At 41.2% G+C, this 27,639-nt stretch overlaps 3 long non-coding RNA genes across 3 annotated transcripts; 1 reads left to right on the top strand and 2 right to left on the bottom strand.

Moving 5' to 3' along the window:
* Positions 1-8,418: 8,418 nt before the first annotated feature.
* LOC138962252 (uncharacterized) lies at positions 8,419-13,118 on the bottom strand. The gene is made up of 3 exons (XR_011454457.1): positions 12,731-13,118; positions 11,511-11,631; positions 8,419-10,376 (listed from the first exon to the last, which is right to left on the bottom strand). It is a non-coding gene; the product is annotated as an uncharacterized lncRNA (long non-coding RNA).
* Positions 13,119-20,500: 7,382 nt separating this feature from the next.
* On the top strand, positions 20,501-22,070 carry LOC138962251 (uncharacterized). The gene is made up of 2 exons (XR_011454456.1): positions 20,501-21,003; positions 21,595-22,070. It is a non-coding gene; the product is annotated as an uncharacterized lncRNA (long non-coding RNA).
* Positions 22,071-22,934: 864 nt separating this feature from the next.
* On the bottom strand, positions 22,935-25,223 carry LOC138962250 (uncharacterized). The gene is made up of 3 exons (XR_011454454.1): positions 25,034-25,223; positions 24,331-24,506; positions 22,935-23,573 (listed from the first exon to the last, which is right to left on the bottom strand). It is a non-coding gene; the product is annotated as an uncharacterized lncRNA (long non-coding RNA).
* Between the last annotated feature and the right edge of the window lie 2,416 nt (positions 25,224-27,639).

Here is a 27,639-nt window from a genome sequence, read left to right as displayed (position 1 = left end):
ATTCCTTGACTAAATTGCAGGGTTTTTTTGAGCTCCACAAATCCATCGCTACCTAACCTACCACTGTGTGTTTTATTCATGCAACAAAACAACCAATTCATCGTTCATGTTAGAGGAAATAATTCTTTCGTTATCTAAATCAGAGAAAGACCAACTTTCACCATTTACATCAGAGTAAAAGATTCTAGATCCTTTTCACAAAGCAGACTAGTCGTTCTGCATCGATAAACTACCAACACGTACGTCTGTGGCACAAACAAACAAACAAACAAACAAACGAACGAACGAACAAAGGGACGAATGAACGAACGAACGATCGAACGAACGAACGAACGAACGAACGAACAACAACAACAACAACAACAACAACAACAACAACAACAACAACAACAACAACAACAACAATAACAACAACAAACTAACCGACAAAACAACCACAAACAAGAGGCGAAGCCATCAAGGCTCACGTAAGAAATCGACAAACAGTAACACAAACTCAATCACTCCGTCACACATACACACACACACACACACACACACACACACACACACACACCCACCCACACACACACACACACACACACACACACACACACACACACACACACACACACAGAAAGAGCATAGGTGAAACTGTGCAAGAAAGCGAGACACTAGATCCAGATCTGTCTGTCTGCATGTAGCCTACTTACAGGGACACGACTGCCAACTAGTCTCAGCCCGCTCAAAATAATAATGACCGATAGTGGGGCTCCTATGTTGCAAAATCATTCAAATCATGCAACAAACACCAAATTAAGCAAATATGAAGAGTTTTATGTGCTTAACAAAACCTGATACAGAGCCATCGCGAAAAATAAAAAATGGCCGCCAGTGTAAACGGTTGGGTATGTTACTTTTGTTAGGCATATTTCACTTCATGTGATTAACAGCAAATTTGGCGTAAATGGACATTTGCTTTTGCTTAACAAAACCTGATACAGAGCCACCGTGAAAAAATTAAGAAATCAGTAGTTTTTTTACAATTTTCAAAATGGCCGCCAATAAAAGGGTATTTAGGCATTTTTGATGCTACAAGACATTCTCTTGCAATAGAAACTAACACAAACACATTTTTAAACAAAACAATACATGTATTGTTGGTGCAGAGAATGATTGGACGGTGTGGGTGGCAGGGTTGAAGAATTTGTGGATTACCTAAACTGTGCAAAAATAAATATATTGCACCACTTTTCATACCAAAACGAAAACATTCATTCCTGTGCTGTTATATTCAATGTATGCTATTGAGGGCACTCAACTTGGCTAACTGGAACACTTTTAAGATAAAAGGTGGCCTTAACATGGGTTATTTGACCGCCGCCAAAATAAGGGTACCCCCAAAATAAAACTGATAAAAATGTAATGTATCAACTCAAAAGTCGACTAAAATTCATAATCGCTGTATTTCAAAAACGTTGTTTGTTCTCATGTGTTTACACAACTAGCACATTCCGGCAAGTGTCTATACTCAAAAGAAACTTTGGCAGTACTTGAAACAACCATCTGTCATATATACATGCGAAGTCAAAAATATGTGGGATGTAAGTCAACAAACCTGTGGCAGTTTTTAAAATATTATTTCGTGAAGATTTGAAAGTGTACTCAAACGGTTGAACTACGCCTCGTGCGTAGACACACATTCCTGAAAGTTTCAACGCAACCCACTTGGTCATTGCTAAAATACATGGATTTTAGTTGACTTGGGTATCCCTCAAATTTGACACATAAACATCTCATCCGTGAGATCGACACATACATCAGTAGGTACAATGGCACAACACTAGAAATATGCAAGATGGCGAAATAAAACAACCTGTTCTGGATGGATAATCAAGTTGACTTTCTGTTCGTATACAACAGTGACCCAGTTGTGCCTCAGGAATTGTCGTCGGCTTTTTAAAAGGTACCCGAAGTTTTTGTCACATCTCTTTGTCACGTCAAGGGTATCCTTATTTTGACGGCGTAAATGATGATGTTAAAAAAAAAATGTGCCAGATAGCGAAGATGCGAGCCTTTAATGGCATAGACAGTTTGAATAAAATGACACAGGAATAAAAGTTTGAGTTGGGGTATGAAAATGGGTGCAATAATATTTTTGCACACTTTAGATGCTGACAGTTTTCACAGGCATGCAAGCACATTTGCAGAGAGCTGTGCTCTGCAGTCCTTCTTAGCAGCATTTGCAGCGTTTTGTTGTACAGCTCTTCTTGCAGGCACACCTCATGAGTTCTCGGCACACGCTGGATACCTCTTGAAAGCTCGTCCAGAATGACTCCCACTTTCCAGCCTTGAACTGCCAGCCCACAGAGTTTGGAAGTCTAATAGGTAGATGGCTCGTCTCAATCTCATGTCCTGCAGCAGCACCTCACTTGTAAGGGGATTATGGTCAATTTGGCAGCTCTTTTTACTGAAGAGGTACCGTCTAGCACTGTTTACACCCAGTACGTTGCTGGTTTTGTCCTACAAATGTACACCAAAAAGCTCTTGTGCTGCCCTGTCAGTGGTACTCAGCTTACAAAGAGGAGCAGACAACCTGAAGAAAGTTTGAGTGACGTCTTCAAATGCTTGCCATACTTCCCAAGCCTTCTGATTCCCCAATACCATTGAAGAACGACATAGTGTCACAGCCTGTAAGGCTGTGCAAAATGGGCAGACAGGGTGACTTCTCTTGACCAATGGCTTTGGCAATGTGGCGATACACTTCACGAGCAGAAAAAAACGCAACACAGCTGGAATGAGAAGCAGACTGTCTGGCCTCCTCTACATCCATGGTGCAGGAAATCAGCCTGGGGTACCCTTCACACAAAAGATGAAAAGTGACATTTTTATTTGAATGTATTTGAATAATGTTTACTATCTCAGAGAGTCGGTCAAAGCCGGGTTAGCAAGTCTTCACACAACAGACCAAAATGAAAGAAAATTGTATTTCATGAATTCGTATAATTCTTACTGTTTCAGGTTAAAAAACAAACAAACACAGTTTCCAGTGACCCAACTGATTCTGGAATCTTTCTGACCGCTACATTTATTCGCTTCAAACAGTCGCTAACAGAATGTTGACCATAGTGAGGGTTCGTACGTTAAACCCATCAAATTCACAGAGGTCGCTTACAAATGATGTGCAAACATGTTCCAATTAATACAAATAAAAAAATCTTACTGTTAAGATGTATTAGGTAACAAACCTTGATACAGTAGTACTAGTGAAATCAGCTCCCTTCTGTGGCACCGGAATAAATGCAGAACGCTTGTTCCCAGGAACCGGCATGTGGTGTAACTCTTGTATATATATATCCTGTAAAAATAAAATTCACACCAATGCACGGTCAACTTAAAATAAGCAAAAGGATGAGAAACAAGCAACAAACCAAAATTGTAAAACTCAAAGAGCGGTACCTCTTCATTTTTCAAAACCACTTATCTCATTTGATTAGCATACACTGTATGCTTTTGTCTGTTACCTACCGTCTTTGAAAGTTTGATCACAACACTGTAAAGACATGGGGAGTGGAGTGTTTTTATCTCCAGCTGGTCATCCTACTATCTCATATCTATGGAACGCGAAAAGGGTCAAATGATCGATCAGAATGATCGATCAAAATGATCGATCATTTTTGCGTTTGACCCTTTCCGCCACGCGCGCGGAAAGGGTCAAACGATCGATCAAAACGATCGATCAAAACGATCGATCATTTTCGCGTTTGACCCTTTCCGCCACGCGCGCGGAAAGGGTCAAACGATCGATCAAAACGATCGATCAAAACGATCGATCATTTTCGCGTTTGACCCTTTCCGCCACGCGCGCGGAAAGGGTCAAACGATCGATCAAAACGATCGATCAAAATGATCGATCCTTTTGCGCTGTTTCCGGAAAATCATGGAACGGATTAGCACAAGGAACGCAACTAGAAATTAAAATGAGTAGATTGCGTGTTCTGATGCGGCGTGAAGGAGCATGAAATATCAAGAGAAATAAACAAAAAATCTGCTTGTTTTAGCGAGTACATTTAGGGGTGTGTAGTTAAAATTACTGTGTGAAAAGTGTTTGGCGCGAAGCGTTCGTCTGCAACAGATCTAGATGTGCCACTTTCAGCACGTATACAGGAACGTGTACGAGTAACGTCATCAAATCTAGTTTTTACGTCAGGTGACGTCATAGGGAAATCTCCGTCATTGCGCAGGCGCGGTGAACTCTTCACCTTCGAAAGTGGTAAACAAACCAGCATGGGAGCATGGTGACAGTGCGAAAATGGTTGATCGATGCAATAATTATATTATTTTGGCAAGCAAACAAGACAAACATAAGCGGAACGCAAACGTTTCTCTCAGTTCTTCCGCACATTACGACAGCTAAAACTGCCCGGCCGGGGAGATGTACGCAGCATAAATTATAGGCTGAGTCAGTGTCTTCGAAGATTTGAGTGATGGCTCAGTCGGTATGTCCTGGGAAAAGGTCCGTGTCCCTCCTAATGATTGTGCATTTAAAGCAAAGCTGGAACTTTGCAACAGACAATGATGTATGGATGTATTTAAGTTTGTGTTTCAATTTATGGGAGCGAGACTGACATTTCTGAACTGAAAAAGTCGTGTTTTGTGGAGTTTAGAGTTGTCAGTAGAGACCGAGTCAATCGTTAAAAAAAAATAATTGCATGGTTCACCGATGGAGAGTTAAACGACCATAAAACCGCACCACATGTATGTCATGAAGCTTTCTAAGTTCTACACTATACAACAAAAGAAAATTAAATGAGGGAATCAAGACATAATAGATCAACTCTCTCTTTCTTTCTCTCTCTCAGTCTCTATCTCTCTCTCACACACACACACACACACACACACACACACACACACACACACACACACGCATACACACACGCATACACACACACGAACACACACACACTCTCTCTCTCTCTCTCTCTAAACCGCTAAGAGGGAGGGATCGAGAGAGTTGAGAACAAGAGTGCCAGACAAAGGAAGGAATTTAATTTGGAGCGATCATTATGATTAAACAAATTAAGAAACAAGCAAGTTAGCAAACAAATCCTTAAAAATGTGTGATGTCATAATAGGTACAAAAGGAGCCAACAATGTTTTGGCCTGGTGTTCTGCTTACAAAATAAACTAGTAAAAGAATTGTGAGATGTAAAGAGAAAAGATTAACTTGAAACACTACCGAATTACAAGACATCCTCAGTGACTTGAATCATGCACTTATGATTTTCTGCTTTTTTTCCAGATCGGGTAGAATACTTTATGTCAGTGACATATTTAAATGATTGCAATTGTGTGCTGGTCTTTAACATGAATAATTAGATACAATGAATACATTATTCAATGAGTAGGAAGTGACAATATTTTAATGTGTATGATCTTGTTTGATGAATGCCTCAAACACTCTGAGAAGTTCTTCTAAGCAAGCAAAGAAACAGAGAAGTTGGATACTGAGATGACTATATTTTGTAACTTAGACACTCTGTCTATAAGGAAGCTAGCTGTTGCTTGAACATCATTTGAACATTAATCTGCGCCAGTTTAAATGCATTGCTTCGGTAGAGCTGATCATCAAAATGCATCTCATGTGTGAAATTTTAGCTTTGATGTTGCACTGACTTCAGAAGACTGGCCTGTTTCTTGAGTAAAAACTACAAACATTTCAAGCTGAAAAGAACAGAACGATGTTAAAATATAAGATATGATAAGGGAAATGTGAAGGCTAAATTAAACAAGGAATGAAATTGTAACCCACTCTGTACAAGTAGCGCGTTTTGCTGCATTGATCATGTTTTATTCTTTTGTGTTCTTTCGAGTTTCCGACAACATTTGTTGTGTCATTGTGTATGAACGTTTCAATGATAATGATGAACAATGATTGCATACTTAGTGTAAACGATTTCGCTCACCGACTCAGATGTGGCATGCAGGCTTCACGTGGAATAAGACCATCCCTCCACTTTAACATATACCAGCTGTCAAAAAACCCGTGTGTGAAATGTTGGAATGTTTGATCAATTAATTTGTTTAACACCGGCACGGTTGGCCTAGTGGTAAGGCGTCCGCCCCGTGATCGGGAGGTCGTGGGTTCGAACCCCGGCCGGGTCATACCCAAGACTTTAAAATTGGCAATCTAGTGGCTGCTCCGTCTGGCGTCTGGCATTATGGGGTTAGTGCTAGGACTGGTTGGTCCGGTGTCAGAATAATGTGACTGGGTGAGATATGAAGCCTGTGCTGCGACTTGTGTCTTGTGTGTGGCGCACGTTATATGTCAAAGCAGCACCGCCCTGATATGGCCCTTCGTGGTCGGCTGGGCGTTAAGCAAACAAAAAAAACAAAAAAATTGTTTAACTTCTACTGGCATCAATCCGCAAAATGTATTCATTTAAACATTCCAACTTTGCACACGACCCAGTCAGAATGTAAATAATTGGTATGTATCAAAGTGTATAGATGGCCTAACCTCATGTAAGAGCCCTTGCAGTTATAAAATAGTAAGCCAAACTTGGCGTTTGCAAGAAGAACAGTGCCTTGAAACTGGCATCAGCAACAACAACAACAATTTAATTATCCACAATCACAGCGACTCGGGTTTTCACCCCATCCAAACCACCAGCCATCCTCTCACTAAAAACCAAAACAAACTCCCCAAAACACACACACACACACACACACACACACACACACACACACACACACACACACACACACACACACACACACACACACACATTGAAACACATAGAGAATCATGAGATTTGTTTGTTTGTTTATTCATCCTGTAGAATGTTTCTTTAGCCACTGAGCCAACTATAATACTCGTCATAAAAAGTAGGCAGATGCGTTTGAAGGCAAATCTTTATGATGAGGCCGTTTATTAAAAAACAAACAAATACAGGTTGACCCAAAAACAATGCAACCCATAAAAAGGTTAAAAACTTCTACATTTGTGGACATAAACTTCAGCCTATGCATGACCCTTCTACAAAGTGACAATTTTGAAGATCAAATAGGCTGACTTTTGTGCAATTTTGAATTAAGTTTCCAATTTCGGGGATCCACTCAACGGTACGAGTTTTAAAATTGAGCGGTAGCCAAACTTGCCCGATCTAAGCGCTCAAGATTGTAACATTCGGGGCAATTCGAATCACAAAAGTGTACCTTAATCAACATTCAGACCTGGGAATCCCTGTTTTGCACTTGGAGTATTCTCAAACAAACTTGTATTTTTTTTAAATGAGCGTACTCCACATTTAAACATGCTTCACACGCGTCTGTCGCACTGTTAATTAAGGTTACTATTTTGTAATCATGAATCAAAGACAAAGTACTGGATCTGCTTCGGGTTGCGCCTGTGAAGAAAAGTAGTCGAGGAATATTAATCGTCCTATTTGTTTTTCCACTGGATAGTATTCTAGACACCCCACGCGGGTTAGGGGGAGTCCCATATTGGTTGGACGACTGTTTCTCCTTTTACCCTTGTTAAGTGTTTCTTGTATAGAATATAGTCAATTTTTGTAAAGATTTTAGTCAAGCAGTATGTAAGAAATGTTAAGTCCTTTGTACTGGAAATTTGCATTCTCCCAGTAAGGTAATACATGTATATTGTACTACGTTGCAAGCCCCTGGAGCAAATTTTTGATTAGTGCTTTTGTGAACAAGAAACAATTGACAAGTGGCTCTATCCCATCTCCCCCCTTCCCTCCGTCGCGATATAACCTTCGTGGTTGAAAACGACGTTAAACAACAAATAAAGAAAAGTATTCTAGACAATCATGCGTACAAAATACGGCGAAATCGTATGGGTTCCCAGGTCTGAACATTAGACAATCAGTGACTTGAATACAGCAATTATACAAGATCAGGACATTTCCTGTGGATGAAGGCATGCATTTCATTGATGAAAATTGCGCGACATTGCACTTTACAACAAAGGGGTTAATGTTCCAGTCATTTGAGTTTAGCAAATATTTTCATAGTTGTTGTGCATTTTTCTTCTGCGTTCGTGGGCTGTAACTCCCATGTACACTCGTGTTTTTGCATGAGTGGAATTTTACGTGTATGGCCGTTTTTTACCCCGCCATTTAGGCAGCCATACGCCGTTTTCGGAGGAAGTTGTTGTGCATGAAGTTCAGTTCTTCCACGACCATTCTACAAAGTTCCGAGTCTGTAGGTAGAATGGTCCGACATTTACAATTTCTCAAAAATGTGTTCCAAATTACACATCCTAAATTGTCAATGGAACGAAAGTTTTCCTGTATAGTGATTGCTCTGAACCTAGCTAACTGCTTTCTTCAGGTCACCGATGATCTAGGGGGTGTATACTCAGACATTCAGATAATATATAAGCTAAAAGTCTGGAGGGTTTAAATTAAGTAAGTATTGATACCGCTCATGGTCAAACTTCGTTTTAGTGAGTCGACCGCCGAATTTGGAATTTATTTTTGAAATAGAGCACAAAAGTCAGACCATTTGACCAGTTACATTTGATCTACAAAATGTCCACTTTGTGGAAGGGTCATGCACTGGCTGCGGTTTATGTACCTTAAAAATAAAGTGATTCAGTCAACAGATGTAGAAGTTATTAGCATTGTTTTAGGGTTACATTTTTTGGGTTTATCCTGTATATGACTGAAAAAGCCATTCATTCCCCAAACCTATTCAGAAAACAGATTGGGTTTATATGACATAGTGTCTATACAGTGGAACCAACAACACAGACACCCCGCAAAATTAAATTCGCAAAATCAATGTTCCCGCGTTAAAATTGACAAAAAATCAGAACTGCCTAAAACAAAACTGACATCTTCTGCACGGCAATAGAAAAACCAATCAAATCTGCATCCAAATCAGTCAGTTGTGTTCACATATCTGGTCTAACACTGACATTAAGGCATGTTGATTGGTGTTGGTGTCATTCCTCTGAGAAGCTGTAAAAGGTGGTTTTTGAGGATGTTTTAGTGGGTAATGAGACAAAAACCGGTACGTTTTCGTAACTTCTCAACGCATTGCTTTCAACGTTGCGGTGATTTGTGCTAACACATGTGGAAAAGTTCATACGGATTTTAAAGTCATTTGAGATATTAGGTCTGCTGTTAATTGACATGCCAGAAAGAGTTCTTAAATTGATGGTAGGTCTTTGCTGACTCATTGAAAAACAATTTGTTGTTATCTTCAAGAACAATAACAGATACGCCACACAATTAAATTTCATGTACATATTTTATCAGACATGGGCGGTATGAGGATTTCAACTCGAAAATTAATCTTTAAGAATTTGAATCATTCAGAGCGCTGAGCGCAAATGTCGGCCTACGCCTAGCAAAGCTCACGGCTGCCACGCTTAACTGATCATGGCTCTTTCATTTTCCAAGAATGTGTGTGTGCGTACAAGTGCGCTGTGAACAGTCATAGTTGAAAATGTATGAAATTAAAGGTACATTGAAGCTTTCATTTTTCTTAATGCATGCTATTTTTTTTTACAAATTCAGTTCATTGGACAGGGTACATTGTTATTTTTAAAATTCGTTCTGGCATGTCGCACACCAGCAGAACTAATATCTCACATGACTTGAGATTCCGTGTGTACTTAACGACATGTGTTAGCCCAAATCACTGACAAGTTTTAAGACAATGCGTTGAGGAGTTACTGAAATGTACCATATTTTGGTCTCATTTTTGTACTTAACAACATGTGTTAGCACAAATCACTGACAGTTTAAGACAATGCGTTGAGGAGTTCTGAAATGTACCATTTTTGGTCTCATTATACCCGCTAAAACGACTTTAAAAACTGCCTTCTGAGAGGATTGACAACTGCACCGCTCAGCATGCCATAGCGTTCATGTTAGACAAGATATATGTGAACAAAACTGACTGTTTTGGATGCAGATTTGATTGGTTCTGTCTAATGACATGCAAAACATGTTTCGGTTTAGTTGTTCTGATTTGTGTTGTTGATTTTAGCACGGGAAGCTTGATTTTGTGAATTTGATTCGGGGGAGGGGGGGGGGGGGGGTGTCTCAGTCTGTGTTGTAGGTTCCACTGCATAGACATTACGTCATGAAAACCCAATTTTGTTTCTGAATAAAGTAGGGAAAGTAATGGCCTTTTCAGTCATATACTTGGTTTTTCAATCAACAGCCTCATCAGTAAGATCTGCCCTCAAACGCATCTGCCTACTTTTTTTATGACGGGTAGTGTAGAAACCTCTGGAAGCATTCTCAGCCGAATCAGATGGAAAAGCACAGAATGGTGATGGTACTCTGAATTTGATCATCGCCCCCAGCGAACCCAGGAACCAAGGTGCAAGCAGCCTTCCCCTAATGTAGCGGTCCTTCCTGAAAAATAAAGAAAACATATAACTGAGCAAGTTCAGTATTCACGGGGATGGGTTTTGGTTAGTTTTGGTTAGCGAGGGGAGGGTGTGTGTTGGGGGGGAGAAGGTGTGTACTGTTGAGCAGTGTGTGTGTGTGGGGGGGGGGGGGGGGAGGAAGCACTTGCTCTTTTAGGATCAAAGCACTCGCCTGTCAGCCTTTTTTTTCTAATTAAAATACATTCAACCCACCACATTTTCCAGTGATGAAGATACTGGGGATGTGTGTTGATCCCATTGATTTTGGCCATTTCAGATCTGGCCAGAGTTGTAGTTGTACATGGGATAGGAACATAACTTCACCCAGACACATCAAATATTGACATCCTGACAGTCAGTGCTTTATGTGCATAGTTGAATTTTGTTTATGAACGAATTTCTCAACAGTCACTAAAAGAAGTAACATGTTTGTTAATCTGAGAATGGTTTCCACAACAAAATCTAACTCTGAGCAGGAAGAAGCCAGGGTGTTGAATGTAGAAGTATCCGAGTGAACAGATTCATTCTTATTCCATGTAAAAGCCTGGCAAGATCTAGGATGGTGTGCCAAGGGAAGAATAACTGTATGTGCCTTTAAAATAATTCCAGTAAATTAGTAATGATTTCATTTTATCTTGAATTTTTGTTTTACTTTCCTGTACTGCAATAGTTCATTCACACTGTGTAATTTACTTTAAGAATAGTGGCAAAGGATTTGAGAAGAGAAAGAGAACTAAAACCAAGCTTTATGTACCATTTTGTATAAATAGTACATATTGTACCATGCAAGGATACATACAGATGTAAGAATTTATTTTATACAAAGCCGTAATGTCTTTGTGTCAATAAACTTGCATCTCCTGCCACTACTCTCAGATTCAGGTGTAACAAGTGTTGACATAGCTGAATGTATCTACATGTCTAGATTGTAAGTGCATCTAATGTGAAACACAGATAGACTCTTTACAACACAAAGTACAAAAGTCTGCCAAAAACATCTACACAGCTTCAAACTACCATCACCAGTGCCAATTTATATCATAAATCAATTTTACAATAACAATTTAATAGGCACAAGCAGGTATAGTACTTGGTAGTGGTACAGAAATGTGTAACTTACTCTTCAGGGTAGTCTGTAAAGCAGCATGCCCACTCGGTCTGAATCCTCTCCAGAATCCATATCTGAAGGCAAGAGCTGTATGAACACTTCACCACACATCATCTCTGGTTTCTTAGGAGGCCTGAAAAAACCCACCATAAAATAGTGGTGTCACTTCGTTGTTCAGATCACCATAAAATAATGAATTAACAATAAATAATAACTGTATTTATAATTAAACCACTCGCACATTGATTCTTTTATCCCCTCTTTCACAATCATAGTTTATACAGCAGCAAATTGTGTGTAAAAAAATGTCTGTTTGTCTGTCTGTCTGTAAAAAATTCCATTTCAAACGGCAGAAATTAATATGTAAAGCGCGGAGAGCACTTGTGGTTCGCGCTATATAAGCTCACCATAATAATAATAATAAAATAATTTACCTCTGACTCTGTTCATGCAGAGTAAATGTCAAGTATTTAAACAGAAAAATAAGTCATTGTTGAATAACCCTTCTAAAAATACACAATAGACACACTTTCAGTGGCAGTGATTCTGAAAGTGAAGTCAGTTTCTTTCTTCATTTGTATACACAAAAAATTGTTTTGGGCCAGTTAGTGTTACTCTTGGCTTTACACACTTACTATATATCAAATCATACATTACATGCATTCAGCTTAGAACACATACTTCTAATGTTGGGAGTGCGGTGTGAGCCATGACATTTACAGTTTAAAAATAAGGATCACAACAGTTTATTCAGAGATAGATTTGCCATTCACTGCATTATATTGTTAGTTGAACGAGATAGATCTACAGCAATGCTTCAATGCATTAGATTTGCTGTGTTTTAGTGTCTACTGTTCATTGCTCCACCGTGGGAAATTCAGTCAACAGTGCGCAGTTCAGAAGAAACCGATGCTGCTGTGCATAATCATTGATGCATTGACGATCGTTTATTGTCAATGTCACTGTCAGAAAAACAACAACTGTATCTTTCATCGTCACCACTACACAATGGCTCGTAGGCCTATTTTCCTATGACACTGAACACGCTTTCGGAGACACTCAGACAGTACTGCCTGGCCCATAGATCTAGATCTACCCTTGCTCTCACTTTCTAAAAAAATTATTATTGCAATATAATCTGACACACACTCACACACCGAGGCGCGCAAACGAACACACACACCGTGGGACACGCAAACTACACGCACACAACGGATGAATCTTGCTCTTACCTGTTGGATGATCCAAACCGATTAAAATTAGCGACAGGAAGATGTACAAGCCAAATTTGTACAGTCGCTGATGTAGAAAGTGGAAATGTAGTCAATATTGTATTCATAGCAAATCTCCCGACTCAAGGTAGATCGTGTCCTAAATCAGCTGTGCCGGTCACTTCACGACTTGTATTTGAACCCCCTCCAAAGCGCAATCAATGTTTCAACTTCTTTGTCGACATCATTCTTTGGTTCATGCGTCGGACTGCTGAATATTTGATTTTTTTGTACAGCAAAATCAAAGACTGTCATGGCGGCCGCCATTTTTGTTTTTGCAATAGTTCGAAACTGTGAACTCCAGACTGTGTGCCGGTAAAATTCCGGTTACACTTTTTGTCGACACCGGATCCACTAAAATGATCGATCATTTTGATCGATCGTTTGACCCTTTCCGCGCGCGTGGCGGAAAGGGTCAAACGCAAAAATGATCGATCATTTGACCCTTTTCGCGTTCCATAGCTGGACACGTCTGGTCAGTCGTCTACGTAAAAAGGTCCACCGTCTTTGATCCCGTCTGGATGGAGAGAAACATTCGACAAACACATTAACCGGTTTTTGATGCTGTCTGGATTCCATAGTTTTTGGAGTGGCTTATTACTCGTACTTGCTTGCTCTTTCTCTCTCTCTCTCTCTCTCTCTCTCTCTCTCTCTCTCTCTCTCTCTCTCTCTCTCTCTCTCTCTCTCTCTCTCTCTCTCTCTCTCTCTCTCTCTCTCGCTCTCTCTCTCTCTCTCTAAGTTAGTCAGTCTCTGTCTGTCTGTCTTTCTGTCTGTGTGTTTGTCACTCACTCACTCACTCACTCACTCACTCACTCCCGCCCGCCCGCCCGCTCTCTCTCTCTCTCTCTCTCTCTCTCTCTCTCTCTCTCTCTCTCTCTCTCTCTCTCTCTCTCTCTCTCTCTCTCTCTCTCTCTCTCTCTCTCTCTCTCTCTCTCTCTCTCTCTCTCTCTCTCTTGCAACCCGACCAGGGAAATTATTCAGTGGCTATTTTCAAGTGTCACTTATGAATCTATTACGATGGATCATTTTCATTCACTTTGCGTATCTTAAGCATTATTTATACCTACAGAAGTTTCAGTGACAGTGAGCCTTTACTGTGGGTTTTTCCGCACAAACTGTATTAGAAGAATATGCTTCGAAATCCTGACTCATTCTGTAAAAAAAAAAGAACACTTAGGGACATGAACAGGTATATGTGTGCATATGCGTGTACGTGCGTGCGCGCCGCGGTGAGTAAGTGCGTGTGTGCATGCGAACTTATATGCGTACATCAGTGCGTGCGTGCGTGTGTTTGATAGAAAAAGAAAAAAACGTTTTCAAAACAAGAATACAAAACTTGGAAGGCTTTAAAAAAAAACAATGGCATCCGCTCCTTTCGTTTCATTCCCAACCTATTGCAGCATGAACCTTGGATAAACAAAATGTGTGAAAGCAGGAAGAGGAGGAGGGGGAATGAACACATTCATCATGCAATACTAAAGGAAAAAATAGTTCGTCTCAGATGAAGCTCCAAGAAATCCACTTGACACCACGTCAATGGTAACTGGTGTTTTCGCAAAACTCAACGAAAGAGCGGAACGATGTGATTCTCCTTCTAGAAATCGTACTCTTACTGCAGTAATTGTTGCTTCTTATACTCTGTCAGGTGTGGTATATAAGTATTTGCTCGTTTTTACCTTGGGTTTGAGATTTTGGTAAATCGATAAGTTGGTGGGAGGCCGGTTGATTGGTTGGGAAGTTGTTAATGGATTAAGTAGCATGCATACACTTAAACAACTATCAGATTATGCATACTCAATTCAAATGACATAATAATTCGCCAGCAACGTTGGTGGTCAATACCAAAAATATACAGGCCCCACCGTCCTCTGCAACTTTCACGTTTTCCCACCAGAGAACGTAACATTCTTTTCTTTCCGGTCGATCAGGTCCCGTGACATTATTCGGACCAGACACTGATGAGCCATTTACATGACGTGAACACCCCTGTACCTCTCCACGCCCATTGTCCGTTCCTATGGTCAGTCTCTTTGGTCACTCTTTCTCTCTCTCTCTCTCTCTCTTTGGTCCTTAATGCACTGACCATAGATCGCCCTTTGAACTCTGCCGACCCTTGTCCAGTGTCGTTCCTTTGACGGGCACGACAAAATAGATGAGAAAATGTGGAGGGACGTACATGGGTTTTTTTCGTGGGTGATATGCGTTTGGGCGGAAGTTTGGGGATGGGGTTGGAAGGAGTGAGTGAGTGTGTGTGTGTGTGTGGGGGGGGGGGGGTGGTGATTTACATATACACTCTTCAAAAAAAGTTAAGGATCGGTTGAAAAAACGGATCTAATTATAACAAATTGCCAAACACTTAAACATCGACATAATATATAAAAGATTAATGTGTTTGAATTAACAAATGAACAATGAGTCTTGACCTAGAATTTTGTTTGGCAGGCAGAGTTATTTCCCTTTGTGGGACTTCTCAAAAGCTTCTGCATTTTGCAAGAAAAAGGGTGTGTTTTTTTATAGCCCCATGAAATTTGCAGAACGCATGCCAGGGCAAAAGGTTGTGATGCACGTGCTACAACAGGGTCCTTGCTATGATTATCGCTCACCAGCTTGTGTTTAAAGGTTGACACGCTGACACAATTATGCACAGTAGCAACATGCCCCCACGAAGAAAACTGAGCGATTTGGATAGAGGAAGGGCAATAGGATGGCTACAAGACGGTGTTGCTGCCAGGCAAGTGGCCCAGAGGCTTGCAGTGGCTCCCTCTGTCATCATCAGACTAAAACAGAGATTCCACGCAACTGGAAGAGTGCAGGAGCGACAACGTTCTGGTCGGCCCAGAGTCACCACACAAAGAGAGGATCGCTTCATTCAGAGGCAGGCCATGCAACAAAGAATGGCTACGGCAAACAACATTAGGCAACGCCTACAAGCTACCACCAACACTGTTGTTAGTGGTCAGACGATCCGAAACCGCTTACACAACTTTGGCTTGCGTACAAGGCGTCCAGTCCGAGGAACAACCCTGACTGCTAATCACCGAGCAGCTCGCCGAGCCTGGTGCACTCAACATGTGAGGTGGCAACGTCAGCAGTGGGCTCAGGTGTTGTTTACAGATGAGTCCCGCTTTTGCTTGGAACCTGCTGATGGTCGCATCCGAGTGTGGAGGCGTCGCGGAGAGCGCTTCGCAGAAGGCGCTGTTCGGGAACGACAGCGTTTTGGCGGAGGCTCTGTGATGGTCTGGGGAGGGATCAGCACACGTCTAAGGACACCTCTGTACCATGTAGTGGGCAACTTGACCGGTGTCCGCTACCAGAATGAGATCCTGCAACCCCTGGTCGTTCCAGCCCTCCAAGCGATCGGCCCTCGTGCGATTCTTCAGGATGACAACGCACCTCCCCTCCTCTGCAGCTGTAAACACCTTCATCCAGCAGGCCAGGGTCAACAGGATGCTGTGGCCAGCCAACAGCCCGGACCTGAACCCCATAGAGCACATGTGGGACGAGCTTTGTCGTCGGGTACAGCAACATCACCCTCCTCCTGCCAATCTGGGTCAACTGCTGCAATGGCTCCAGCAGGAGTGGAATGGAGTTCCCAGAGCATTCATATGCAACCTGATCCACTCCATGCGCCAACGATGTGTTGAATGCCTGGCACACAACGGAGGGCACACGCGTTATTGACACTGATTCACATTGTTGTGAATTCCATTTTCGAGGGTTGTCACGTTTGACACACTCTAGCTAAATTGTCGCTGCCGCGTTCGATCTTTGCTTTGTTTGTCATTACTCCTTGGTTGTTCATGAATTATATAATCTATACATATAAATAAAAGAGAGTGTCTGTCTGTCTGTGTGTGTGTGTGTGTGTCTGTCTGTCTGTGATCGCCAAAGCTCCGAGAAGGGAGGGGGCAGGAAGACAATGTCGTGCATGTGCACTCCTGTGACTGTGAAGATGTGCACCTGACCACCACCGCCGCTGCCGACGCCGCTGCGCTGCCAGCCCTCCAATCCTCCTCCGCCTGTAAGTGTGTGTGTGTGTCTGTCTGTCTGTGATCGCCATACCTCAGAGATGGCAAGAGGCAGGAACAAGATAGTGTGCATGCACACTGCCTAGGATCCGCAGATGTGCACCTGGGTTTTAGTTTCTTAATTCATTGTTTCCTTCCTCCGATAATGACCCTCCTCATTAATGAATACAGACTATAATAGTGCAAGGGAGGTAAGTCATGCTTTGTTACCCATGGAAGGGAGGTAACTTTTATCATACCAGCCAGCATTTCCTGTCATTCTCATTTCCCCCAAATGTTTGATTTGGAGTTTTTCTTTGAGGGCTTTGCCAACACCCGGGCAAAGCCGGGTCAGACTGCTAGGTTTTTTTTAAATGAAAAAATTCGGTCTTGTCTGTTTTGTGTGGCGTGCTTGTAAAAAAGTTATCCTTAACTTTTTTTGAAGAGTGTATGTGTGTGTGTGTGTGTGTGTGTGTTTGTGTGTGTTTGTGTGTGTATGTGTGCGTGTGTGTATATGTGTGTGTGTTAGAGAGAGAGAGAGAGAGAGAGAGACACACACACACACACACACACACACACACACATACACACACACACACACACATGGAGGAAGATGGAGACAGATTAAAATCTTGTTTAGCTATTTCGATGTGATTGTGCATGTGTGTATGCTTGGTTATCAATGAACTTTCATGGATGCGTGCACGCGCACATGGAATTGTGTGCATTTTGTTTGTGGGAGAGTTGAAATTGGCACCTGCATTCTGGTGAATGGTAAAACGAGTGAATATGAATATTCTCTTTTGAAAAGGCCGAATGGGATTCAAACCATTGGGACACCTTTGTTTATAATTGTCGTGGTTTTTTGTTTGTTAACTCCGACATTAAAGGCACACTCCTTCTCGTGAAAACAATTAGGCTCACTGTCTCAGATCTCGCCTGGCGTTTACATGAGATAAGTCTATTCTTCCACTTGGTCACATACCAAACATTCACAATCTGACTGGGTAAGTTGGAAGTTTTTACGAAAATTAATTCATAAAAAAATTCCAACAAAGACAACACCCAGGCTTTTAATTTTTGGTATGTGACAAAGTGCAAGGATTGTCTTACCTCATGTACAATCATGGCCAGATGTGAGATAGTGAGCCACGGGAAGGAGTGTACCTTTAACAATGTGAAAATACAAAGGTCAAAAACAACTGTATAAAAATCCTGCAAAATGAAGAATGTAGCCAAGAGCGAAACACCTGTTAGTTTGGAATGCAAGACGTCGTGATGGCTGCCCAGCCCCCCCCCCCCCCCCCAGCCCCACCCCACCCCCCCCCCCCCCCAACAACCCCGCTCCGTATCAGATTACAAACAAGACCTGATGTTGTGATTCATTCCTTCAACCACCAACCCCCCCCCCCCCCCGAACACCCTCCCACCCACCCACCCATCTCCTTAAGCCCTATCACACACACCTGTTCTTTTGTAATCATGATTTGTACTCATTTTCATTTGTTTGTTTCTGGTCTGATCTTGATCATTCGAATAAACACATGTCTTGAGGCCTCCTTGCTAAAGATGTTCGTTCTCAGATGAGAGTGTTTGAATACATTAAAATAGCAGAGAAAAAATTTACCTTCACAATTTTAAGAATGTCTCTACATAACGTGTACAGCGTTAATCATATCATCGTCGTTTCTCTTTCTTCGTTTTTTTCCTCCGTCTCTTCTACAGCTTTTTAGCTTCATGTGTCTTTTTCGTCACTCCTCCTCCTCCTTCTTCTCCTCCTTGGTTGTCGTCGTCTTCTTTTCCGTCTTCTTCTTCGTCTTCTACTTTGTCTTCTTGTTCATCTTCTTCTTCGTCGTGTTCTTCTTCGTCGTCGTTTTTGTCTTCTACTTTGTCTTCTTCTTCGACTTCTTTTTCTCCGTTTTTGTCTCATTCGTCTTCTTCATTGCCTTCTTCTTCGTCTCCTACACTGTCTTCTTCTTCGTCTTCTTCTTCGTCGTGTTCGTCTTTGTTCGTCCTCGTTCTCCTTTCTCTTCCCTATTCCATCTCGTCCTTTACAACTCGTTGCCTAACTCCCTAATCTGAAAGCAGTACCTTTTAGTTCAAGTCTTCTTGTATTTAGCCTTTTTCCCCCAATGTTCTATACATTTTCTTAGATTAACCTGCACCCCGCCCCGTCCCCTCCCCCCCCCCCCCCCCCCCCCCGCTTATTCCTATATATTGAAGATGATAAAATGATACATGTAATAAGGTTTATGTGTTTTTAAAGCAGCGAAGCAGAATCCAATCATTTACAACAAGCAGCTATTAATCACCGTCAAAAATAACAACGCTTCCATGTCTAATATACATAGACTGTCACATGCTGTACTATAGCCTCCCCTCTCCCCTCCCCGACCCCCAGCATAGTGTCACATCAAAGTCACAACCCTTCCCGTGAAAACATTTTGACTAACTATTTCAGATCTGGTCAGGCTTTTACGTGGAATCGGGCCATCCGTCCATTTGGACACATACCAACATTAAACAGCCTGGATGCATTCTGCGCAGAGTGGGACTCTTTTTTGTGAAATAATTTCTTTAAAGGCCACTAGTATCAAAGTGCAAAATACATCCTTCAAGCAAATGCACTCTTCAAAGAAACCAGTTAGAATGTTGGTATTTAGTATGTGCCCAAGTGAAGGCATGTTCTCATCCCATATAAAATACCGGCACGGTTGGCCTAGTGGTAAGGCGTCCGCCCCGTGATCGGGAGGTCGTGGGTTCGAACCCCGGCCGGGTCATACCTAAGACTTTAAAATTGGCAATCTAGTGGCTGCTCCGCCTGGCGTTTGGCATTATGGGGTTAGTGCTAGGACTGGTTGGTACGGTGTCAGAATAATGTGACTGGGTGAGACATGAAGCCTGTGCTGCGACTTCTGTCTTGTGGGTGGCGCACGTTATATGTCAAAGCAGCACCGCCCTGATATGGCCCTTCGTGATCGGCTGGGCGTTAAGCAAACAAACAAACAAACAAACAAATCCCAAATAAAATGCATGGCCAGATCTGAGGTATTGAGCAGAACTATTTTCGCGGAAAAGACTGTGCCTTTAACGAATTCAAGGGAAGATGTCCGAGACACCGATCACCAGATTGCCGGGAACAAGTTATGTCTTTGATCACGCTGCCGATGCTAACATTTGTCACGGTGTTATGCGTCCGTAAGTAACCCTGGCTGATGGACAGGGGTTCAATCAATCAATCAATATGAGGCTTATATCGCGCGTATTCCGTGGGTACAGTTCTAAGCGCAGGGATTTATTTTTTTATTTTTATTTTTTTATTTTATGCAATTTATATCGCGCACATATTTAAGGCGCAGGGATTTATTTATGCCGTGTGAGATGGAATTTTTTTTACACAATACATCACGCATTCACATCGGCCAGCAGATCGTAGCCATTTCGGCGCATATCCTACTTTTCACTGCCTATTATTCCAAGTCACACGGGTATTTTGGTGGACATTTTTATCTATGACTATACAATTTTGCCAGGAAAGACCCTTTTGTCAATCGTGGGATCTTTAACGTGCACACCCCAATGTAGTGTACACGAAGGGACCTCGGTTTTTCGTCTCATCCGAAAGACTAGCACTTGAACCCACCACCTAGGTTAGGAAAGGGGGGAGAAAATAGACCTTTTTCACTTAAATTTTGGCGCATGCGCTGTGAAGTTTATTGTCAGATCTACCGGAACTAGGGGGCAAAAGGAAAAATCGACAACGAGGCTTGGTGCAAAGTAAAGTGCGGAGACGACGAGACAAACTGTTGTGTTTACAACTGCAAGTGCAACAGTGGAATGAAGAAAGAGAAATACGGTGGACAGAATTTGTCATTGTATGGCTTTCCGATGGGTGCAAGCTGAGTGCGAAGGCGCAACAGCGAAGGACGCGATGGGTGCAAGCAATCCGACGACAGGGGTTTGTCGTACCATTGAAAAGTCTGCTCGCGTCACTTCGTGTCTGGCAATGGCACGGCTTTCAACGATGCCAACTCCTTTGACTTCGTACCCACCCTTAATCTTGGATTTGAGAGAACATCAAGAACAAGTGACTCTAGCAGAAGGACAAGGTACTGGTCGGAGACGTGACTTTGTCCGCTGAAGACCGACGACAAGCAAGCGGTTTTGCTTCCACCCCCAGTGTCAACGCTGAAAATATCATCGGATCTGGAAGAGACTCAGAGCCAAGTAAGCTTTGTTTTTTTTAAAAATTAATTTATGATCTGCTGACTTCAAATTGTCTTCCTACATCAGTGTATAAGACATTTAAAATGAATCGGCAGCCCAAAATGGATGCATAGGAAGGGTCACGAAACAAATGCAAGATTTTAGAAAACAAACAAACAAGATCTAGACATATGTCGACAAGCCGCGTGCATGCAATCAACCAGAGATCTGTTGCTACAGTATCTCTGAATCAACCGACTCTTGAATCGAGAAGATTAAGGAGGTTACTTGATACAGATAGTGATGCAGTTTTCAAGACATCGATAAAGCTCATGCTGAATCATTTTTTTTATTCCCAGAAATGTACCATTGAATTGATGCAACAACAAAAATAGCACTAGATTTCTACAATTTTGATTTTGCATAGAACACTCCAAAATAATTTCCGGGGAGCATCTCCCGCACCCCTAAGTTTTTTTTCAATTTCAGGAGTTATTTCCCTCATGTATTTTCATGCTTAAATGCTGTGAGTGTGATGCATGTGTAATCTGATAACAAGATCATTGATGCTAATTCTATTGCTAATGTATACATTTGATTTTGTATTTACAGAAGCAGCCATTCCTTTGCCCTCCGCATCTAATGAGAGCTTAGGACCAGGGCCAGATCATGCCTTTGCAAAGAGGGACACGACTACATGTGAGGGTATTGTTATTGGAACACAGACTACCTCAAGTTGGCAGAGCTGCAGATGACAATTACATAACAGGCCTCTGTGATTAATCGTCTGACTGAAGATGTTTCTGGCTTGAAGAAAGACAACATGAAGGTGAAGGAGAACATACGCTCTTTTTCTGTTGATTCTCTACTGAAAAATGACACTGCAGTATGGTTTTACACATATGATGATATGGTGATCTTTCTGTATGCATGTACCTACTTCGTAAAAAAGGCAGGTCTACATTACTGGGTTGATGAGCTGCCAAAGGCCACATCACTCCAAAGAGCAAGAAGCTTATTTTGTCATGTAATGGTTTATATAATTTACTCTGGTACTGTATAGAATAAAGGGCCCATTATCAATCAAATCTCTGGTCTGGTCTGAATTTGTTTCATAAATGATTGTATGTGAGCTTACGAACATAACGATTCCCACTTTAAATAAATGCGATCAAGATAATTAGGTAGACAACATGTCAAGAGACGTTTATTCCTTATTTCTTGTTATAATTGAAGGATATTATTATGCAATATACTGCTTTGTTTTTTAAAATGGCTTCAAATTGTCTCCCTTGTACCGACACTTTAGTACACAATTTGTGCATTCACTTGAGTTATTTCTTAAAGAAAATTACCCCCCAAAATTATTCAAAACAGTCTTTGACATATCTACAGTTTAATTAAAAGAAAAACTGTATTTTATTTTAAGTGATAAATAAATATAGACAAATCTTGGGACTGTGCACAAACTGATCGGCTTGAACTCAAAAGTCGCAGCCAAGAATCTTCTGCAACTTTTGAGTTCAAGTCTGTCAGCTTGTGCACGGTCCCACAATCAGTTCAAAAAGAATTTTCCTTGATATAGCCTTGAAAAAAAAAGTAAGTAACAAATTCTGTACAAACAAATTTGTTCAAGGGAGACAATTGGAATCATGTTTTTTAAAATCGGTGAATTGCATTATAATTTCCTCAAAAAAATAACAAATAACTGTGAAATAAATTGAAAAAAAAGTGCTAACATTATTACCTTGATCAGATCGATGTGTATGACAAGGAATTTCTATGTTTGCTGATTTGGTTGTCCGGTAATGACTTTCATGCACAGGGCTTCTAAATTCACTCGCTCAAACGCTCATGTCTGCACCAACATTCACACACGTCCATATTCATAAGGGATGGTGACAACACGCTCTTGAACAACAAACATGGCACAAAACGAATGAACATTTCAAACATTTCGCTACTGAATGAAATCATCAGTACATGGATATCAAATCATAAAACATCTCACGTATACCTCCTTGCCATTCCGAAGTTGAAGAAGAACACAGTCCGGCATTACACACACTACACTTTCATCACTGAGAATCGCTGTTCACAACACATGTCCTCGGCTCTGATACGTTCTCCGAATAATACACACAAGTCCTGGATGATGGTATAGTCCGTACGAAGCCAAAACACTTCTTACTATCCTCTGACACAAGTTCTTATCAGCTTCCACAATCTTCTGTCTTAACTGCAGGCATTTAAAAAATTAAACCTGAACTCACACACAGAGGTGACAGCACTACGTACCCTCCCTCGCTGTAAACAAAGTACTGATTTTACCTGTCCATATTGAAACTACATACATTTTTCACTTGACAGAACAGTTAACTGTTGCTACCAACTTAATTAACTGGTATTGGAAAAAAATATCACACCTTGAAAACCCTAGTTCAGTATATCATAACTATATGCAGCCTTCAAACGGTTGGTACCGGTTGTTGAAGATCTCTTAGTCGCGCTTCCTGGCATCCGGACTTCTTGGGTCAAAATTGAGGCCTTGAAGAGTCGTCCGGGGAAACTTGTCTTGTCTTGAAGCATACCTGAAAATGAAATTATTTTTTTTACTTGACACTAAAGCAAATCTTATGCTGGGTACAAATGCTAAAACAAGTTGCGCCAGTCTGTCAAACATGTATAACGATACTGAACGCAGTACATTTCACAAGGACAATGCTTAGCTGAAAACCAGCATCCACGTCGAATAAGGTAAATGGCAACCCAGCATAGCGCAGTAGCAAAACTGTCCCACAGGAAATCACGCTTCCCTGTGTTTAAAAAAAATCTGTTTAACTTTCTAAGCTTGTAGCCCTGAAAGTAAAAAAAATTTGCACTAGCCTCTGGCTAGTGATTCTGAAAACGTACCAGCCAGAGAGCAAATTTTACGAACCAAACCAACAATTTGATTCAGCATCTTCACTCGCATTTGGCGAGTAGATGAACACTTCTACTCACCAGTTGCATGCTTCTACTCACTATGGCGAGTAAAATACTTGCCACTTTCAGGGCTGGTTTGTTTTTAACCTAAACATAATGTTGTAGTTTTCCAGAAATTGCTCTACACACAAACATACACCACCGCCCTGGTCTCTTGACTAAATGTAAAATGCATAGTTTTTTGATGATGCACTTTATAAATATCACTGTTTCTCTTTCCCCAGTCTTGTAGCTGTTGTAGTTAACAAGCTCTATATTTTAACTTTGAGACTTATGTTCTGAAAAAAATAGATCACACTCTGATGTAAACCTCTAGGTAACGCAACCCTAATTTCCTTAATATTAATTATTATACACACTTACTTAACAATTTGTATGTCATCGAGAGCAGCTGGTGCAGTTTTCTTGGCAGCATGCCCCTTCCACATACATTTGTAGTGTGTACAAGTTTTGTCTGCTGGCACAGTGTCGATTCCTTCAGCCATGTAGTGTGAAGCAGCAAAAAGTGTGGCAGCCACATGGTTGCAAGACTGTCCTTTCTGGGTAAAAACAACAACACACAATCAAATTCCGTTTGTGTCATCTTGATTTTCCTTAGCCTGCTAATAACAATTAACTTTATCTTTCCTAGGAATTCCTACAGAGAGCTTGTAAGCGCATGCTGTTGATATCTATATAAAATATATACCGGCTCAGAATGGAATTTGATCTTACTGCAGTGATAACCTTCATTGACAAGAGGATTCACAAACACATGTGTACGTACACATTTAAATAAAACTCCGCACTCAGGTACCTGGTATTCTATTGAACATGCCTAGCCAACATGGCATGGTCTCCTGGAGATACTGATTGAAATTACATTAACATGCTGCTCATAACTTTGTCAAAAAAGACAGCTTTTGCATGCAGACATTTTCAGTAGAGAATTATGAATCTCTGTGTGTGTTTGTCACTTTGTGTGCCATGCATTATATGACTGAGTATGAAAACTGATTGTGTAAGATACCAAGTAACGCAGCCATCAAGTTAATCCCACAAAACATACAAGGCCAACAACACTTACCCAGCAATACACTCGCAGTAGGCTCCAAGTGCCTGTCCGGTCAGCGTCCCCCCACAACAGCATACACTTCGTTGCGAGTCTGCTTCATTGACGTCAGCACACTCGCTCTGAGTCTGATCACCACAGTTGCTTACTAGCTGTTGTGCCATGCAGAAAGACATTTTATGCACACAGTATGTCTATCGTTTATACCAAGGTTTTGCATTCTTTGCGCTGGATGCGTCGTATAACTTGTCGAACGTCGACGCAGTAGTATCAGTAAGAAAGTTGATCCAGAGATCTGTAGATCTGTGGTCGATCACCTCTGCTTCGCTTATGCAGGGGAAGTTCGCCAAGTCTTTCGTCCATATACCACGAATAGCCGTTTCAAACCATACCTTCGTGCATGTCCTTGACTTTTAGTTCATGATTTTGAACAAGATAATCCGTTTTCTTGCAGAATTTCTCAAAGTAATCCTCTGGCAATAGTACTTCGAGCACCGACAGTGAAAGAGGTATTTCAGGCTGCCCCTTATTTCCGGTTATCAGAGAGAGGCTGCCGTGCCCTAAAATCTGATTGGTCGAAACGCAGGGGGCAAAGGTTATACGAAAAAGGTCTATTGCTAACGCCCTGACCCAGGGTCGAACTCGCAACCTCTCGCTTCCGAGCGCAAGTGCGTTACCACTCGGCCACCCAGTCCATGTTGTGTCATGTTGTCCAGCACTTGTCTACTGTCCTTGCCATTGACAGCTAAAGGCACATGTCATCATATGCCAACTACGCCTACTCTTTTTCTGATAAGACAGACACACGGAAGAAATTAGCAATGCAAGAAATTTAGTCGTTAAGAAATGGGGATCAATAATGTGCCAGCATCGTAGTCACAAGAAAGAACAGCGATAAGATTAACAACAGAAGTATTAGCTTAAAAAATAAAATAAAATAAAAAGAGGGACAGCAATGTGCAAGCTTCATGTATAGTTTTTAAACTCATTTTGACCAGTAGGGAAAGGAGAAATATAATAAAAAGAAGTATTTGCAAGAAAGAAATGAGAGTCTGGAAACTATGTATAAATCTTTTGTTCTTCCACATTTTGACTACGCAGACATCATTATGGGACAACTGCACAGAGTACTGGTCAACTGCACTCGAAAAACTACATTTGGAAGCCATTCGGACTATAATCGGTGGTGTGCGCGGCACCAGCCACGAAAAACTGTATAAAGAAAGCGGATTTTGTAACCTAAAAGAAAGACGGAGCAGACACAAACTGATTTTATATTACAAGATGGTATATGGCAAATGCCCTCATTACTTATCAGATCTCTTGCCACCTTTAACTTCTGATGTTAACCCCTACCATCATAGAAGACCATTAGAAAGAAGAGTCCCCATGTGCAAAACTGAATTATACCGTCGATCTTTTATACCATCTACTACTGTCCTGTGGAACACCTTGCCAGACAACATCAAAACAACTAACTCAATCAGCGATTTCAAACGCTATTTATCTACTCCTGATTATAACGTACCTGCCTATTATTACTGTGGTAAAAGACTGGAAGAGATTCACCACTGCAGAATGCGCCTAAACATGAGTAATTTGAATTCTGACCTGTGTAAACGCCACCTACAGGGAAACCCACAGTGCGCTTGCGGCTACCCGAACGAAACAGCTGACCATTATTTGACACATTGTCCTTTGTACGTAGATGCTCGCCTGTCTACAATAAACGCACTTCCTGTTAATTACAGACATGTTGAAATATTGTTAAATGGTAGCGAAAACCTTTCTCTTTGCACCAACAAGCTTGTTTTTGAAAGTGTCCAATCGTTTATCCATGAATCTGGTCGTTTCTATTGATTTGACTCAGTACCCATATTCATGCCAACAAACCTTATTTTATATGAATTTTCAAATGTATATTTAGCGAGCTACTGCTTACTTGCCACAGGACTTTGGTTTGTAATGTACTATGTATATTCTTATTTGTATGCGCTGCCAACTTCATCTTTTATATGTACCTACCGTTTTCTCCTCCCTCCTCCACCCTCCCCCCTCTTCCTCCTGCTAGCTTTTTCTTATTCTTTCTGATTTACTTTAACTATGCTCTTCTTGTAGATAGTTCAACAATTGATAAGTAATGCTTGTCCGACATCATATTTGCGTTATTTTCCTACTACGTAGGGCGCGTAATATAAGCGTTTGCTTGAGTTCGTGTCCCTATTGTTTATCGTTGTATTTTTGTATCATGTTTGATTTAATAAAACATTGTTTAAACCAAAGAAATGAGAGACAGCTTCGTGCATAGACAATGACATCAAACGATTTCTTATCTGGCTCCTGCCCCAATTTTTCAATCATCGTAAAAGTGAATCCAGTGCCATGTTATTATCGTTTGTGTTCAAATCTGGTGTGCACACATAAGTTTGTATATTATACTTCTGGGTTTTTTAAACAGGCACTGTTCTTCAAATTGAGAGCACATGGACAAGCTTATAAGAGAGTCCTCGCAGTCCGAGGCTATATCAGCATTACTTTTCTGCCACAAGTCACAAAAATTGGTGTATCAGAAAAACTAACTGGCCAGATACAATATGTTTATATACGTGCTATCATAGATA

The sequence above is a fragment of the Littorina saxatilis genome, linkage group LG3 (genome assembly GCF_037325665.1).
Source record: "Littorina saxatilis isolate snail1 linkage group LG3, US_GU_Lsax_2.0, whole genome shotgun sequence".
Lineage (NCBI taxonomy): Eukaryota > Metazoa > Mollusca > Gastropoda > Littorinimorpha > Littorinidae > Littorina > Littorina saxatilis.
Note: the sequence above shows the minus strand (reverse complement) of the source record. Positions and strands in the feature narration are given on the sequence as shown.